The sequence below is a fragment of the Geotrypetes seraphini genome, chromosome 1, assembly GCF_902459505.1.
Source record: "Geotrypetes seraphini chromosome 1, aGeoSer1.1, whole genome shotgun sequence".
Classification (NCBI taxonomy): Eukaryota; Metazoa; Chordata; class Amphibia; order Gymnophiona; family Dermophiidae; genus Geotrypetes; species Geotrypetes seraphini.
In genome coordinates, this window is record NC_047084.1 from 23,697,682 (window position 1) to 23,712,967 (window position 15,286).

Here is a 15,286-nt window from a genome sequence, read left to right on the forward strand (position 1 = left end):
TCTTCTCATCATGTGTTCGAACTTTATTGTGTGATTGTATGTTTTAATGATTATTTGAAAATTCAATAAACAGATTTAAACATAATCACCTCACTCATTTTCCCAAGTTTCAGATAATTTATAAATCAGTTAAATAGCACCGATCCCAGTACAGATCCCTGTCGCACTCTACTGTTTACTCTCCATTGAGAAAAATGACCATTTAAACCTACCCTCTGTTTTTTAGCCAATGACCAGTTCCTAATCTACAACTGAACTTTGCCACCTATCCCATGACTTTCAAATTTTCTCAGGAGCCTCTCATGAGGAACTTTGTCAAAAGCTTTCTGAAAATCTAGATGCACTTCATCAGGGGTGTCCAAGTCCCTCAAGGGTTGCAATCCAGTCAGGTTTTCAGGATTTCTCCAATGAATATGCATAGGATTTATTTGCATGCACTGCTTTCATTGTATGCTAATAGATCTCATGCATATTCATTGGGGAAATCCTGAAAACCCAACTGGATTGCAGCCCTTGAGGAGGGACTTTGACACCCCTGCAATACATCGACCAGATCACCTTTATCCACGTTTGTTCACACCTTCAAATAAGTCAAGCAAATTGGTGAGGCAAGATCTCCCTCAGCTGAACCTATGCTAACTCTGTCCCATTAAATCATGTTTGTCTATGTGTTCCACAGTTTTATTTTTTTATAACTGTTTCCACCATTTTTTACCTGCACTGAAGTCAGGCTTACCAGTCTGTAATTTTTTGGATCTCCCCTGGACCCCTTTTTAAATATCGGCGTAACATTGGCCACCCTCCAATCTTCAGGTACTACAGACAATTTTAGCGACAGATTACTGATCACTAATAACAGGTCAGTAATTTCATGTGAGTTCTTTTAGTATCCTGGGATGTATACCTTCTGATTCAGGTGACATCAGTTTTTAACTTGTCGATTTGGCTTAGTATATCTTCCAAATTCACAGAGACCTCTTTCAGTTCCTCCACATCATCACTTTTGAAAACCATTTCTATAACAGTTTGGTGACTGGTAAAAGCCATCTGGAGTATTTCCATATGGGGTTTTGAAAGCTAGGAAGACTAGTTTGAAATGGATCCGCTTTTTTTGAGAGCCAATGTAACTCCAAATAGCTGTGTGACATGGTCTCCTAGATTTATTCCCCCTATTTTCATCTCACCAAATAAATTGTATGATAGGTTAGAAAGGAGAAATAATTACCGTATTTTCGCGGATATAACGCGCGCGTTATACGTGATTTTACGTACCGCGCATACCCCTCGCGCGTTATATGCCTGAGCGCGGTATACAAAAGTTTTTAAACATAGTTCCCACCCCGCCCGACGCCCGATTCACCCCCCCAGCAGGACCGCTCGCACCCCCACCCCGAACGACCGCTCGCACGCGCTCCCACCCGCACCCGCATCCACGATCGGAGCAAGAGGGAGCCCAAGCCCTCTTGCCCGGCCGACTCCCCGACGTCCGATACATCCCCCCCCCCGGCAGGACCACTCGCACCCTCACCCCGAAGGACCGCCGACTCCCCAACAATATCGGGCCAGGAGGGAGCCCAAACCCTCCTGGCCACGGCGACCCCCTAACCCCACCCCGCACTACATTACGGGCAGGAGGGATCCCAGGCCCTCCTGCCCTCGACGCAAACCCCCTCCCCCCAACGACCGCCCCCCCCCCAAGAACCTCCGCCCGTCCCCCAGCCGACCCGCGACCCCCCTGGCCGACCCCCACGACACCCCCACCCGCCTTCCCCGTACTTTGTGTAGTTGGGCCAGAAGGGAGCCCAAACCCTCCTGGCCACGGCGACCCCCTAACCCCACCCCGCACTACATTACGGGCAGGAGGGATCCCAGGCCCTCCTGCCCTCGACGCAAACCCCCCTCCCTCCAACGACCGCCCCCCCCCCCCAAGAACCTCCGACCGACCCGCAACCCCCCCCCCCCTTCCCCGTACCTTTGGAAGTTGGCCGGACAGACGGGAGCCAAACCCGCCTGTCCGGCAGGCAGCCAACGAAGGAATGAGGCCGGATTGGCCCATCCGTCCTAAAGCTCCGCCTACTGGTGGGGCCTAAGGCGCGTGGGCCAATCAGAATAGGCCCTGGAGCCTTAGGTCCCACCTGGGGGCGCGGCCTGAGGCACATGGGCCAAACCCGACCATGTGTCTCAGGCCGCGCCCCCAGGTGGGACCTAAGGCTCCAGGGCCTATTCTGATTGGCCCACGCGCCTTAGGCCCCACCAGTAGGCGGAGCTTTAGGACGGATGGGCCAATCCGGCCTCATTCCTTCGTTGGCTGCCTGCCGGACAGGCGGGTTTGGCTCCCGTCTGTCCGGCCAACTTCCAAAGGTACGGGGAAGGGGGGTGGGGGGGGTCGGCCAGGGGGGTCGCGGGTCGGTCGGAGGTTCTTGGGGGGGGGCGGTCGTTGGAGGGAGGGGGGTTTGCGTCGAGGGCAGGAGGGCCTGGGATCCCTCCTGCCCGTAATGTAGTGCGGGGTGGGGTTAGGGGGTCGCCGTGGCCAGGAGGGTTTGGGCTCCCTTCTGGCCCAACTACACAAAGTACGGGGAAGGCGGGTGGGGGTGTCGTGGGGGTCGGCCAGGGGGGTCGCGGGTCGGCTGGGGGACGGGCGGAGGTTCTTGGGGGGGGGCGGTCGTTGGGGGGAGGGGGTTTGCGTCGAGGGCAGGAGGGCCTGGGATCCCTCCTGCCCGTAATGTAGTGCGGGGTGGGGTTAGGGGGTCGCCGTGGCCAGGAGGATTTGGGCTCCCTCCTGGCCCAATATTGTCGGGGAGTCGGCGGTCCTTCGGGGTGGGGGTGCGAGTGGTCCTGCCGAGGGGGGAGAAGAATCGGACGTCGAGGGGGGGCATCAGGCTTTCAGGATGGGGACAGGACTTCAAGGGGGGACAGGCAGATCTTCAAGGGGGACAGGCAGACCTTCAAGGGGGACAGGACTTCAAGGGGGGACAGGCAGACCTTCAAGGGGGGACAGGCAGACCTTCAAGGGGGGACAGGACTTCAAGGGGGACAGGCACGGAGAGGCGGGGCAGTGCACCGAAAGTCAGGGCGGGTGAACGGTGAGTCGGGGCAACCAGAGGAGAGTCGGGGCAGTGCACCGAAAGTCAGGGTGAGTCGGGGCAACCAGATGAGAGTCGGGGAGGGCGAAAGGAGAGTCGGGGTGGCCAGAGGAGAGTCGGGGAGAGCGAAAGGAGAGTCGGGGTGGCCAGAGGAGAGTCGGGCAGCATGCGCGTTATATGCCTGAGCGCGGTATAGAAAAGTTTTTGTACATATCATCGTGATTTCTGCGCGCTATACCCCTGTGCGCGTTTTACAATGGTGCGCGTTATATCCGCGAAAATACGGTACTCATATGTCATGGTAGCCGGTGACTCCCTTGTCTTCAGTTGCATTGGTTTTTCTGAACAATCCTATATATTCTGCTGAAGTAGTCCAATAAGAATATGCTAGTTCTAGTATCAACTCGGTATTACCTCTTCTCTGATCATATAATATCCCTTTACAGCTTGGTCTGAATTGTAAGACAGTTTTTTTTATCTTCATCATCCCAGTAATAACATTTTTAGACTTTGCATGAAGATTCTTTAGATACTTGAGGAAGACAAAGCATTCTTTGCAAGTATCCCTTCTGAGTCTCCTCCTTAATGGACTTCCCATGCCCTTTTGAATTCAGACACAGTCTCTTTCTCCACCACCTCTTCCAGGAGACTACCCTTTCTGTAAAAAAGTATTTCCTTAGATTACTCCTGAGCCTATCACCTCTTAACTTCATCCTATGCCTTCTTATTGCAAAGTTTCCTTTCAAATGAAAGAGACTCTATTCATGCGCACTTACATTAAGTAGGTATTTAAACATCTCTATCATATCTCCCCTCTCCCACCTTGTACTCAGAAAAGATTCATTTCCGACTCTTATACCAAGCTGCTTCCAGGGATTCCGAACTGGACCAAATGGTTAGAATATCAACTTCATATATACATTTTAGGAAACAGTTACAAACCCATCTGTTCTCAAAATCCTTGTATCCCTTCAAAGTAGCATATTGATCGGCGGTCTTGCTGCATACTATTGGGAGGCTGGAGAGCGGCGGTCTTGTTGCATACTATTGGGAGGCTGGAGAGTCTTCATAAACGCCGACCTTGGGATGTAGTGTTGCGGGAACATTTGTTCCAGGCACGCAGAGATCTCCAAGCGTTGGACCTGGAGCGTCTACGTTTTAATTTGCAGTTATTACAACAAAAATACTTTGAGTTTTCTAATAAGGCTAGCCGACTGGTAGCCCATCGATTGAAGATGAGGCAGATGCGCAATCAAATACTGTCTGTTCGGGCAGCTTCGGGAACATTGTTGCGTAAAGATGAAGATATCCGAGCACGTTTTGTAGAATACTACTCGCACCTATATTCCCTGGAAGCGGCTGGGTCCCCGCCTGCTCTCGATGATTATTTAACCTCGGTGGGAATGCCTAGGATTGCACTGGCGGATGTGGCCCGGCTTGATCGTCCCCTCACGTTGATTGAGGCTCGAGGTGCTTTGCGTTCAATGAAACTTGGCAAATCACCTGGGCTGGATGGCTTTACTGTTCGCTATTACAAGCGATTTCAGGATCTGTTGTTGCCTCCCCTGCTCAGCTTTCTTAACTCATTGGAGGGTACCAATGCGCTACCGTTTTTCATGCGTTTAGCGGGTGTTACAGTAGTGGCCAAAGCGGGGAAAGACCCCCTTCATTGTGCTTCCTATAGACCGATATCCTTGCTAGGGGTGGACACGAAGATATTTACACGGATTTTGGCAGACAGACTGATGAGTTGGATACCTCGGTTGATACATCCGGATCAATCGGGCTTTGTGGTGGGGAGGCAGGTGGGGGATAACACGCGTAGGGTGTATAACCTGTTCGAGCGGGCGCGGTGTAGTGGGCGGGAGGCGGTCTTCTTATCGGTTGATGCTGAGAAGGCTTTTGATAGGGTTTCCTGGCCCTTTTTGTTTCGGGTGTTAGATTATGTGGGTCTGGGCCCCCGTATGCAGGAATGGATTCGGATTCTTTACACTTGTCCTGTTGGTTGTATTAAAGTGAATGGGAGTTACTCTAATACTTTTTCTTTGGGCCGAGGAACGCGTCAGGGGTGCCCTCTCTCCCCGCTACTCTTTGCCTTGACCGTGGAACCTCTAGCGCAGCGGGTGCGGATGAATCCGAATATTAGGGGGGTTACGGTCTCGGACAGTAACTATAAGATGTCTTTGTTTGCGGATGATCTTCTTTTCACGGTGGAGGATCCCGAGGGATCCTTGCCGGCTATCTTGAAGGCTAAATCAAAAAAGATACACATGGGTAACTCTTTCAAGTCAAAGTTACTGTCGAGTGACTAAAGAGATTAATAGAACAAAATAAAGTCACCGCACTCATCAATACACTCAGTAAACTCTGCTCAGAGACATGAAGGCTGATTACTCGGCCTCACCTACCAATCATTGCAGTGTTCAACAAAAAAATTTTTTGATTTTGAAATTCCTATTAATAATGCGCTAGCCAGAAGGCTATGCTGAAAGTATGAATATTCTCATGAATACTATAAATTATACAAAATGACTTAACTTTAAATAGTGACTGGTTCCAGTCACTATTTAAAGTTAAGTCATTTTGTATAATTTATAGTATTCATGAGAATATTCATACTTTCAGCATAGCCTTCTGGCTAGCGCATTATTAATAGGAATTTCAAAATCAAAATTTTTTTGAACACTGCAATGATTGGTAGGTGAGGCCGAGTAATCGGCTATCTTGAAGGAGCTGGAGGAGTTCGGAGGGGTGTCGGGGTTCCGAGTTAATGTTGGGAAATCTGAGCTGCTTAATTTTAATTTACCCCCTGATAGAGTGGATTCCCTTCGGGCTCGGTTTCCGTTTCGTTGGGCGCAGCAGTCTATGCGCTATCTGGGGATATATTTGGGCCCGCCCGGAACGGAGATTTATGATCTTAATTTTCCCCCGCTTTTTCGTAGTATCCAGCGCGATTTGGCCAGATGGAAGGATCAATATTTTTCATGGTTGGGTAGGGTGGAAATTGTGAAGATGATGATAATGCCTCGTCTATTGTTCCTGTTTCAGGTGTTGCCGCTCTGGGTGAGTAGGCGTACGTTGGAGGGGGTACAGCGGCGCATTTTTGCTTTTATTTGGGCTGGCCGGCGGTCTAGGGTGCGTAGGTCGGTTATGTGCTTGGGTCGGGGTGATGGGGGGTTGGCTGTCCCCGATGTGGTGAAGTATTACCAGGCGGCCCAGTTGCGTGCTCTGTTGGAGTGGCAAACGCAAGACCCTAGGCTGTGGGTGGAGCTTGAGCAACGCCTGTCTGTTGGGGTTCCCCTGCTACATAGGCCTTGGGTACCTGGGAGGATACGGCTCGAGCGAACATTGTCATCTGTTGATACCGCTTTACGGGTCTGGAAGATGACTCGGAGCTGTCTGTTATTGGGTAGGCGCCATTCTTGGTATACGCCGCTGCGTTATAATGTGGCCTTTGCGCCTGGATGGGGAGCGGGTGACTTTGCTAGGTGGGAGTCTCATGGACTGGTGTGTGTGGGTCAATTGTGGGATCCACTGTCGGGCGGTCTTAGATCTTTTGCTGAGCTGCAGGGTCGGTATGATCTTCTGGATCGGGATTTGTTCCCCTACTTGCAGGTGGTTCACTATTTGCGGGCCTCGGGGGCCCTCCGGGACTTACGGGCGGGAAAGACCCCATTTGAGTTATTGTTGGGCCCGACACTCCGAAAGGGTGCTTTGTCTGCTATATACAGGTGTCTTAATGGTCGGGGGGTTCGACCCTTGCCTTATATGCTAGCCTGTGAAGGGGATTGGGGATCTGATATTTCGTTGGAGACCTGGGGAGATATCTGGAGAGAAGTCGCTTCGGCGGGCATTGCAGCTTTGTTGGTTGAGAATAGGTATAAAGTCCTCTTCAGGTGGTATTATACGCCTCAGGCTATGGCTCATTGGCGCGGAGGGGCGAATGCTCTTTGTTGGAGGGGATGTGGGGAGGTGGGCACCTATTTACACATGTGGTGGTCTTGTGGGCGGGTGAGTGGTTTTTGGAATGAGATGTTCTCTCGGGTCTCCCGGATTCTTGCATTGCGGGTTCCGGTTGACTGGAGACATGCCCTGTTGTTTTGGCATCAATTGGATCTGGATGGGGGAGACTCTCTATTTTGCAAATTAGCCTTCACTGCTGCCCGGTTGGCTGTAGCGTCCTTGTGGAATCAGGGGCGTTCTCCCACTTGGCATATGGTGGAGCAGCACTTGACTACCTGGCAGCTTCTCTACCAGTTGACGGCCTTAAGGCATGGTAAACACCATGGCTATGCACATGTCTGGCGCCGGTTTCGGGCCTCTATAGGGATTAGTGGGAGGGGAGAGCGGGGGGTTGGGTTGGTTGGTTAATTGGGAGTTTGAGCTTGGGGAGACTCTATTATTACTAATTTTCTGGGTGAGATTATGAGATCCTTTCTCTTTGGGTGGTGTGGGCATTGTGCTTTGTCTTTGGGGGGGTGGGTGGGGGGCTTGTGTTGTGGGATTACTGATTTGTGGTTTGTATTTGAGTGGTTGGGGTTTACATGGCTGTTTTATTCGCTGACAGCACCGTTGATTTGTATCTACATGCTTGTTACTGTGGTGTGCTTTTGCTGTATACTTTGATATATTTTTCAATAAAAGTTTCCATTAAAAAAAAAAAAAAGTAGCATATTGATATGAAACTATTGTTAACTTGTTGATGCCAATGTTCTATCTATTGTAGCTCACTGACAATGGTCAGCCCAACTCTTTCGTAAACCACAAAGAACCGAAAGGCTTTTGCGATATAAAAATAAAAAGTGCTGTTCCCTTTCTTCTAAAATAAGAATTGAAAATCTAGATCTTTTTATTTGCCTTTTGAATTTCTTTGAATGTTCAAAAAAAATAAAACTTTTTATTATCATTATTTAAAGTAGGTATTTATTGATAAACCAGAACTTGAAAAAAATATATCTGTAATACAGTTAAACAGATCCCATTCCACTACCCTTATCATGCCCCCACCTTCTAGGTACCATTAGCTTACAACCTGTATGTCAAACCAGTTTTTAACGTTGTCCCTATAGTTTGTTGCGTTGTTATTGGTTTTTCCATTCAGTATATATATATGACTCAATTTGGCATTCCATTTCTGCAGTAAGGGAACATAATATCCTTCCAGCTTGCAGCAAGTGTCAGTTTTGCATGACATTGTTCGTTTGTTCTAATTTGAAGACCAGTATTTCTTAAACAAAAAGATCCTTGGGTCCCAAGAACCGATAACCTAGTAAGTCATTTGATCCAAAATTGTACATTATCCCAAAAGGTTTTGGGACATTCCAACCATATTGTATGTCCTGGAGTAACCTTAACTCCATAGTTCTGCCAGCAAGTCAGTGCCACTACAAAGGCCATAGTTCTAGTTCTAGTCTTTGGCTTATTGCAGAAATGGCCATTGGCTGTTTTCTAAATGCTAGATAGAAAAATAATAATAATAATTTTATTTCTTATATACCGCCCAACCAGAAGATCCAGGCGGTTCACAGCAAGAGAACTGAGGCAAATCAGTGAAGATGTAAGATACTGTAGGAATCGGTAGGATTCAATGCTATACAATACAATAAAATACAACATGATACAATGTAGAGCAGGGGTGTCCAACCTGCGGCCCAGTGAAGTATTTTGTGCAGCCCCGGTCGAGGGCGATGCAGTGTTTTCCTCTGCTGCCCCCGGGTGTTTACTGTCTTCCCGGCTCCTTCTTCTGTCTTGCTGCAGCGTTTGCGCGGCCCCAGAAACATTTTTTTCGACCAATGTGGCCCAGTGAAGCCAAAAGGTTGGACACCCCTGATGTAGAGTGAAGGAAAGCAAAGTCATCGCATAAATTTACCAAACAGATAGGTTTTCAATGATTTTTCTAAACCCAAAGTAGGATTGGGAGTGGGCAATCAGAGAACTCCCAAGGATGTTTTGAGCAGAGCTGTAACTGCTGTCCCTAGAAATGCCTTTGGAAAAGTACATATTTTAGTTTTGGTAAAACATGAGAGGCTATGATCTGCAAGTGCAGACCACACAACAAAAGAAAATGGACAATTTAATAATCAATGCCAGATTGCCATGTTTCATCAAGGGCAGAAAAATATCCAGAAAATAAAATACAAAAAAGAAACAGTAGGATGCCAATTATCCAGACTAACCTTGGCAGACAGCAGTGTGGATAATGGAAAATCCAGATGATTTGGACATTTCCTTTTTTTAGTGTGTGGATATGAGGGTTAGGTAGTATGTGATTGCAGTTGGTAGTATGCAGTTTGGATGAGAGGAAGGGAAAGGATGATTGGTTAGTAGAAAGATAAAAGGGGTTGATTGGTGAAGGCTGTTGAGGAGGTTTGGCAGGTTTGGAGCATTTAGGTCAGGGGTCTGCAACCTTTAAGACATAAAGAGCCACTTGGACCCGTTTTCGAAAAGAAAAAAAAACTTGGAGCCGCAAAACCATTATAAAACAAATCTAACACTGCATATATTGTTTCTTATCTTAATGCTATATACAGGATCACTAAATTGAAAATAAAATCATTTTTCCTACCTTTGCTATTTGGTGATTTCATGAGTCTCTGGTTGCACTTTCTTCTTCTGACTGTGCATCCAATCTTTCTTCCTTTCTTTCAGCCTCCTGTATGTTTCCTCTCCTCCAGACCTCATTCTCTCCCCCAACTTTTTCTTTCTGTCTCCCTGTTCCCCCTTCTTTCTGTCTCCGTGCCGTCCCCCAAGCTACTCGGTTTGCTGCCACCGCAATCGGGGAACAGCCCCCAAGCCACCGCCGTCCCAAGCTTTCCCTGCAGAAGTGTTGCGCTGACCAGCATTCCGCTCCCTGACGTCAATTCTGACGTAGGAGAGGAAGTTCCGGGCCAACAAGGCATTTCTCCTCATTCCATCCAGCCTGAGCCCCATCTCTCCTTGATCCAGCATTTCCCTTCTGTGTCTGTCAGAATTACCATTCCACCTATTTTCCAGCATCACCCTTCTTTGTGTCCATCTCACCTATATCCCTATCTCACCACTTTTTCAGAATCTTCATTTGTCTCTGTCCTTATCTTTACCCCATGTTCACCATTTGCCCTTTCAATGTCTTTATCTCCCCCCCCCCACTTTTTCAGCATTACTTCTATGTCTCTATTTCACCTCCTCTTCATGTCCCCTCTGTATCTCTATCCTTATTCAGTAGGTCCTGCTTACTCTTTCTCTTCTTTGTGTCACTATCTCCATTTTCAGCTTTCCCCCCTTTTCCTTTGTTACTGCACCCTGTAGCCAGAATCTTTCCACCCTCCCTCCACTCCGGCCCAGCCCAGTATGAAATATTTCCTTTTGTTTCCCTCCCCTCTCTCTTTCTCTCTCTCTTCTCCTCCCTCACCCACTAGTCCTGCATCTGGCCCTCTCCCTTCTACCTGCACCTGGCAACACCCCCCTGCTCCGCGGCTCTCTTCAGCAACTTGTCAGCAGCGGTGATCAAGACAAGCTACCGACATCGAGGCCTTCCCTCTACGAGTCCCGCCTTTGTGGAAAAAGGAAGTTGAAACAAGCGGGACTCGCAGAGGGTAGGCCCCGACGTCAGAAGCTGCTGCTGAGTTGCCGAAGAGAGCCGCGGAGCAGGGGATGTGGCCGGAAGCAGGTAGAAGGGAGAGGGAGATAGGAAGGCTGTAGATCTCCGGAGCATGACACCGACCCCGGCCAGGATGATTTCTTTTTCAGGCACCTTACAAGTCCAGCGTCGCGGGGGAAATAGCCATGCTGAGCAGTGAGCTCAGCACTACACAGATGAAAGCCTTGCTTGCTGATTGGTCCGGCGGCACGGCCGCCGGACCAATCAGCAAGCAAGGCTTTCATCTGTGTACGTGCTGAGCTCACTGCTCAGCATGGCTATTTCCCGCCGCGACGCCGGACTTGTAACCTGCATGCCTGCGTGACACACTACCGGAGCCGCAGCAAAGGTGGAAAAGAGCCGCATGCGGCTCTGCAGCCGCAGGTTGCCGACCCCCGATTTAGGTGGTGTGAAAGGGAGCAAGGAGGTAGTAAAGTTGTGGTTGAAAGCCAGTTATACTGTTTGGAAGGAAAAAAGTAGCTTGTGTTTAGAGCTGTAAAGTTTGGTACCTGTGTCGGGCTGTAAGGTTGGTGAGGCTGATCTGGGAAGGTGTGGGGCTTTTTTTTTTATGGGCGGGGGTCTGCATGGGTTCACAGTGCTTTTCCTTTGTTGGAGCTTTGTTCTAACATTTTTTTAGATTCTTCTGTGATGTGCTTGCTTACCAGCACTGTTGCCTCTGAGCGGGAAGTGCCTTCTGGACTCTAGTGCCGGCTTTTTGGTTTAGGTACGGCCAAACTATTTGTGATTTATGATACAACAATAAAGAACGGAAGCAATTCGGATAATAGGACATCCAGATAATTAGAGTTTGAATAATTGGCATTCTACTGTATAGTAAATTAAAAATAAAAAAAACCCCTAAAATAGTTCACGTATAGAAGAATAAAAGCTAAAACCTTAATGCATAAAACATTTTTTAAATACATAGTAAGTACATGACAAGATGGCTTTATGCATAGGCTGCGGAATGCTTTTTTGTTTGGGGGGCCCCAAAAGCTCTGCCCTAGACTCCTCCCCAGACCTGCCCAAGCTCCACCCCAAACTCCATCCCCATAATAGTACTAATTGTAAATGCCATTTCTTGCATTAATTTTTCTATAATCTTATTAACAATATACAATGGTAACCACAAAATTAAACTACACAAAGCACACTTTTCCCCTCCCCACCACTGCACAGCATTTATTCCTCTCTCCTCCACCCCCATGTGCAATATCTTCCTCTCTCTCATTGTCCACCATCTCGCTCTCTCTCATATTCCTTTCCTTGCTGCAAAGGGAGTGGAGAAAGAGAGAGGCAGAGAGGGATCTAGGGTGCCTCTCTCCCACCCCCTCTACTGCCACATCCAATATTTCTTCCTCTCTTATCCTCCAGACTGTGCAGAATCTTTCATCTCTGCCCACCAGTCCCATGTCCAACATTTCTCCTTTTATCATCCCTCTCCAGCTCCATGCCACATATCTTCCTCCATTCCCTCTACCACCATATCCAACATTCCTCCCTCTTGCATCCATTTCCATCTGTCCCACTGTTTCCTCTCCACCACCACATCCAACATTTCTCCCTCATCTCTCTCTACCTCACTCCTCCCATCACCATATCCAATAATTCTTCTTTCTTCCTTTCCCCATGTACACCATCTATTTCCCTTCCACCCCCAGATCTAACATTCCTCCCTCACTCCTTACCCTCCTTCCATCCCAAGTCCAATTCTCTCCCTTTTCCCAACTGCTTTCCCATGCAATTGCTCTCCCTTTCCAAATATCCTATTCTCCTATATATCTCCCTCCCTCTACACCACCCCCAGGTCCACCATCTCTGCCTTTCTCTTTCCAACTGTCTTCACTTCAAGTATCTCATTCCCCTTTCCTTCATAGAACTCCATGCCCAACTCTCCTTTTCTTTCCCTCCACAACATTGCCCACCATCTCTCTCTAGTACCCTCTCTTTCTTCCCCTTCACTTCCCACCCCAGTCTAGCACGTCTTGGAAACACGTCCCCCGTTCTGTCTAAAAAAAAAACCAAAAAACAGTCCAGAGGGTGACTTGATCTGGGGGAGGAGGATGGCCAAAATGGAGCCTGGGGAACACAACTATGACAGTGTATCAAAAATGCTGCTGAGACCTGAAAAAGGATCTAGAGAAAATGCTTGAAGAAATGGAGAAAATATCAGTGCAGGCTACCTGGATGGCCTACGACATGGTGGTTATGCGGACCAACCCAGCCCTGGCAGACTCCATGAGGAGTTTGGAAGAGGCCTTCCTCAAGTGCAAAGAAGAGGTGGAGAAAAATTGGCAGGACATCCTGAAAGAAACAGTCAAGGAGAAGGAGTAAAAGGACCCATCTCCCCTCCCGCCATCCCTGCCAAAGTTTGCTTTTGTCACTCAGTTATTGGAAACTTTAAGAGTGCTATCATTGACTCATCTTTGGAACTTGAAAGGTGCTTGCGTGAGTAAGTTAGCATCCTCTTAAAATTATTTCAGTTAAGTAAAAAAAAAACAATAACCCAACAAAACAGTCCAGGGGTCTTCCTGCTCTGGCACATCCGGCTGCAGCAGCAACTCTAAAACGCAGCATGCGGTCTCCCTTCGCGCTTTCCTTGTGCCGTGCTCCGCCTAAGCTGAAAACTGAAGTAGTGTCAGTGGGCGGAACGTGGCACAAGGAAAGCACAGAGGGAGGATGCAGGCTGCGTTTTTAGAGGTGAAGACGACAGGCTCGCGCGCTTAAAAGGGGGAGGATGAGCCTTGGGACCCAGCTGGCCTGTTTGTACCCCCTAATGCCAGCCCTGCCTCTCCCCTCCCGCTGCATGTCTACTTTTAATTTCTTAGAAAAGCGCTGAGGCCCCGGCGTCTGCTCTCCACCTCGGCCAGCCGTCTCTGACAACTTCCTGATTCCGCTAGGGCAGCCTGTAGTGGAGAGCAGATGCCGGGGCCGCAGTGCTTTTCTAAGAAATTAAAGATAGACATGCGGCAGCCAGGAGGAGTGGATGCCGGCGAAGGGGCATGGCAGAGACTACCGACCAGCAGGCACGCTGCACGGTAGCAAGGTGACACTCCCAGCTTCTGAAGAAGTGTTCCCCACAGGATGGGAAATTTTTGGAGAGGCTATGACTCCTGTGGCCCCCCTTGTTACGACGCCTATGGCTACATGTACGTGAAATGTTCTATGCATTAAGATTCTATTATCTTTTATTCTATCAGTGAACTGTTTCTTTTTACTTGTTCATTTGAGTATATTGTATATACTTGAATATAAGTTGAGACCCCCATTTTTCCTCAAAAAGAGGAAAAATGGTTGACTCAAATATAAGTTGGGTGGCTTCATTTTCAAGTGCCCTGCCCTGCCAGGATCTGCACCCAGCGCCCCTTGGCATAGGATGAAGTTAAGAGGTGATAGCCTCCAGAGTAATCTGAGGAAATACTTTTTTACGGAACAGGTGGTAGATGCGTGGAACAGTCTCCCGGAAGAGGTGGTGAAAACGGAGACTGTGTCTGAATTCAAGAGGGCCTGGGATAGGCACGTGGAATCTCTCAGAAAAAGAGATAATGGTTACTGTGGATGGCAGACTAGATGAGCCATTTGGCCTTTATCTGCCGCCATGTTTCTATGTTTCCCTCCCCTGTCAATCTCTGCACCCAGCCCCCTCCCTACCAGGCACTGCACACAGTCCCCTTCCCTCCCAGGCTTGCCACCATGTCCCTCCTCCCCATCGTACCTCCTCTGCCACTGGAATCCTTTGTGGTCCAGAGATATAATGGGCAGGAGCGAGCTTTCCGTGCTCCTTCTCTACTGCTAACCCGGTTGGTTGGTCGCTGGCGTGAGTTCTGACTTCAGCCGCTACGCGGTACCGAATAGAAGCGCACTTTGGTGTTGCTGTTCAGCGCTAAGTGGCTTTCTGAATGGCTCCTGCAAATTCTCGCTGGTCCGAATATAAACTCTGTTCCCCATTTCCCTTCAGCGTCTTCTCCCCACTCTCTGTTCCCCATGTCCCTTCAGCGTCCATCTCCCCACTCTCTGTTCCCCATGTCCCTTCAGCATCTGTTCATCTCCACCCTACCTTTCCCCCTCCCTGCCCCTTACCGTTGTGGCGCTTCCCCCCTCCTGCAGCGAGAACATCTCTTAGCCGCTTCCGCCATGCACCCGTGCTTCCCCCCCGACAACTATGCCGACAAACCTCCCTGCCCTTTACCTTCATGGTAGACGATGTCTAAACTACCTTCTTACAGCAGCCGGAGCGTTGAAGTTGCATATGGCTGCTGGAAAGGTCGTCTCTGATGCAACTTCCGGTTGTGTCAGAGATGACCTTTACGGCAGCCACATGCAGCTTCAACGCTCCGGTTGCTGTAAGAAGGCAGTTTAGAAATCGCGGCCACGAAGGTAAGGGGCAGGGAGGGAGCTGTTTAAACTCGGCAGCGGCAGTAGGAGGGAGGGAGTGCGATAGGTGACCGCATGCGTTCCCTCCCTTAACTGCGGGGACAAGGCCATTCACTGCTCCACGGGGCGGTGAATGGCCTTGTCCCTGTAGCCACGATGAACACAGGTTTTTCTTCACCGTTTTGGTGGGTTACCCGCGGCTAGCCACGGG

General features: G+C 49.1%; 1 protein-coding gene and 1 pseudogene across 7 annotated transcripts in view; both read left to right on the plus strand.

The window, feature by feature from the left end:
- Nucleotides 1-15,286, plus strand: part of TNPO1 (transportin 1) — a 560,536-nt gene that overhangs the window by 22,199 nt on the left and 523,051 nt on the right. The window lies entirely within an intron of this gene.
- LOC117352618 lies at nt 12,765-13,173 on the plus strand (annotated as a pseudogene).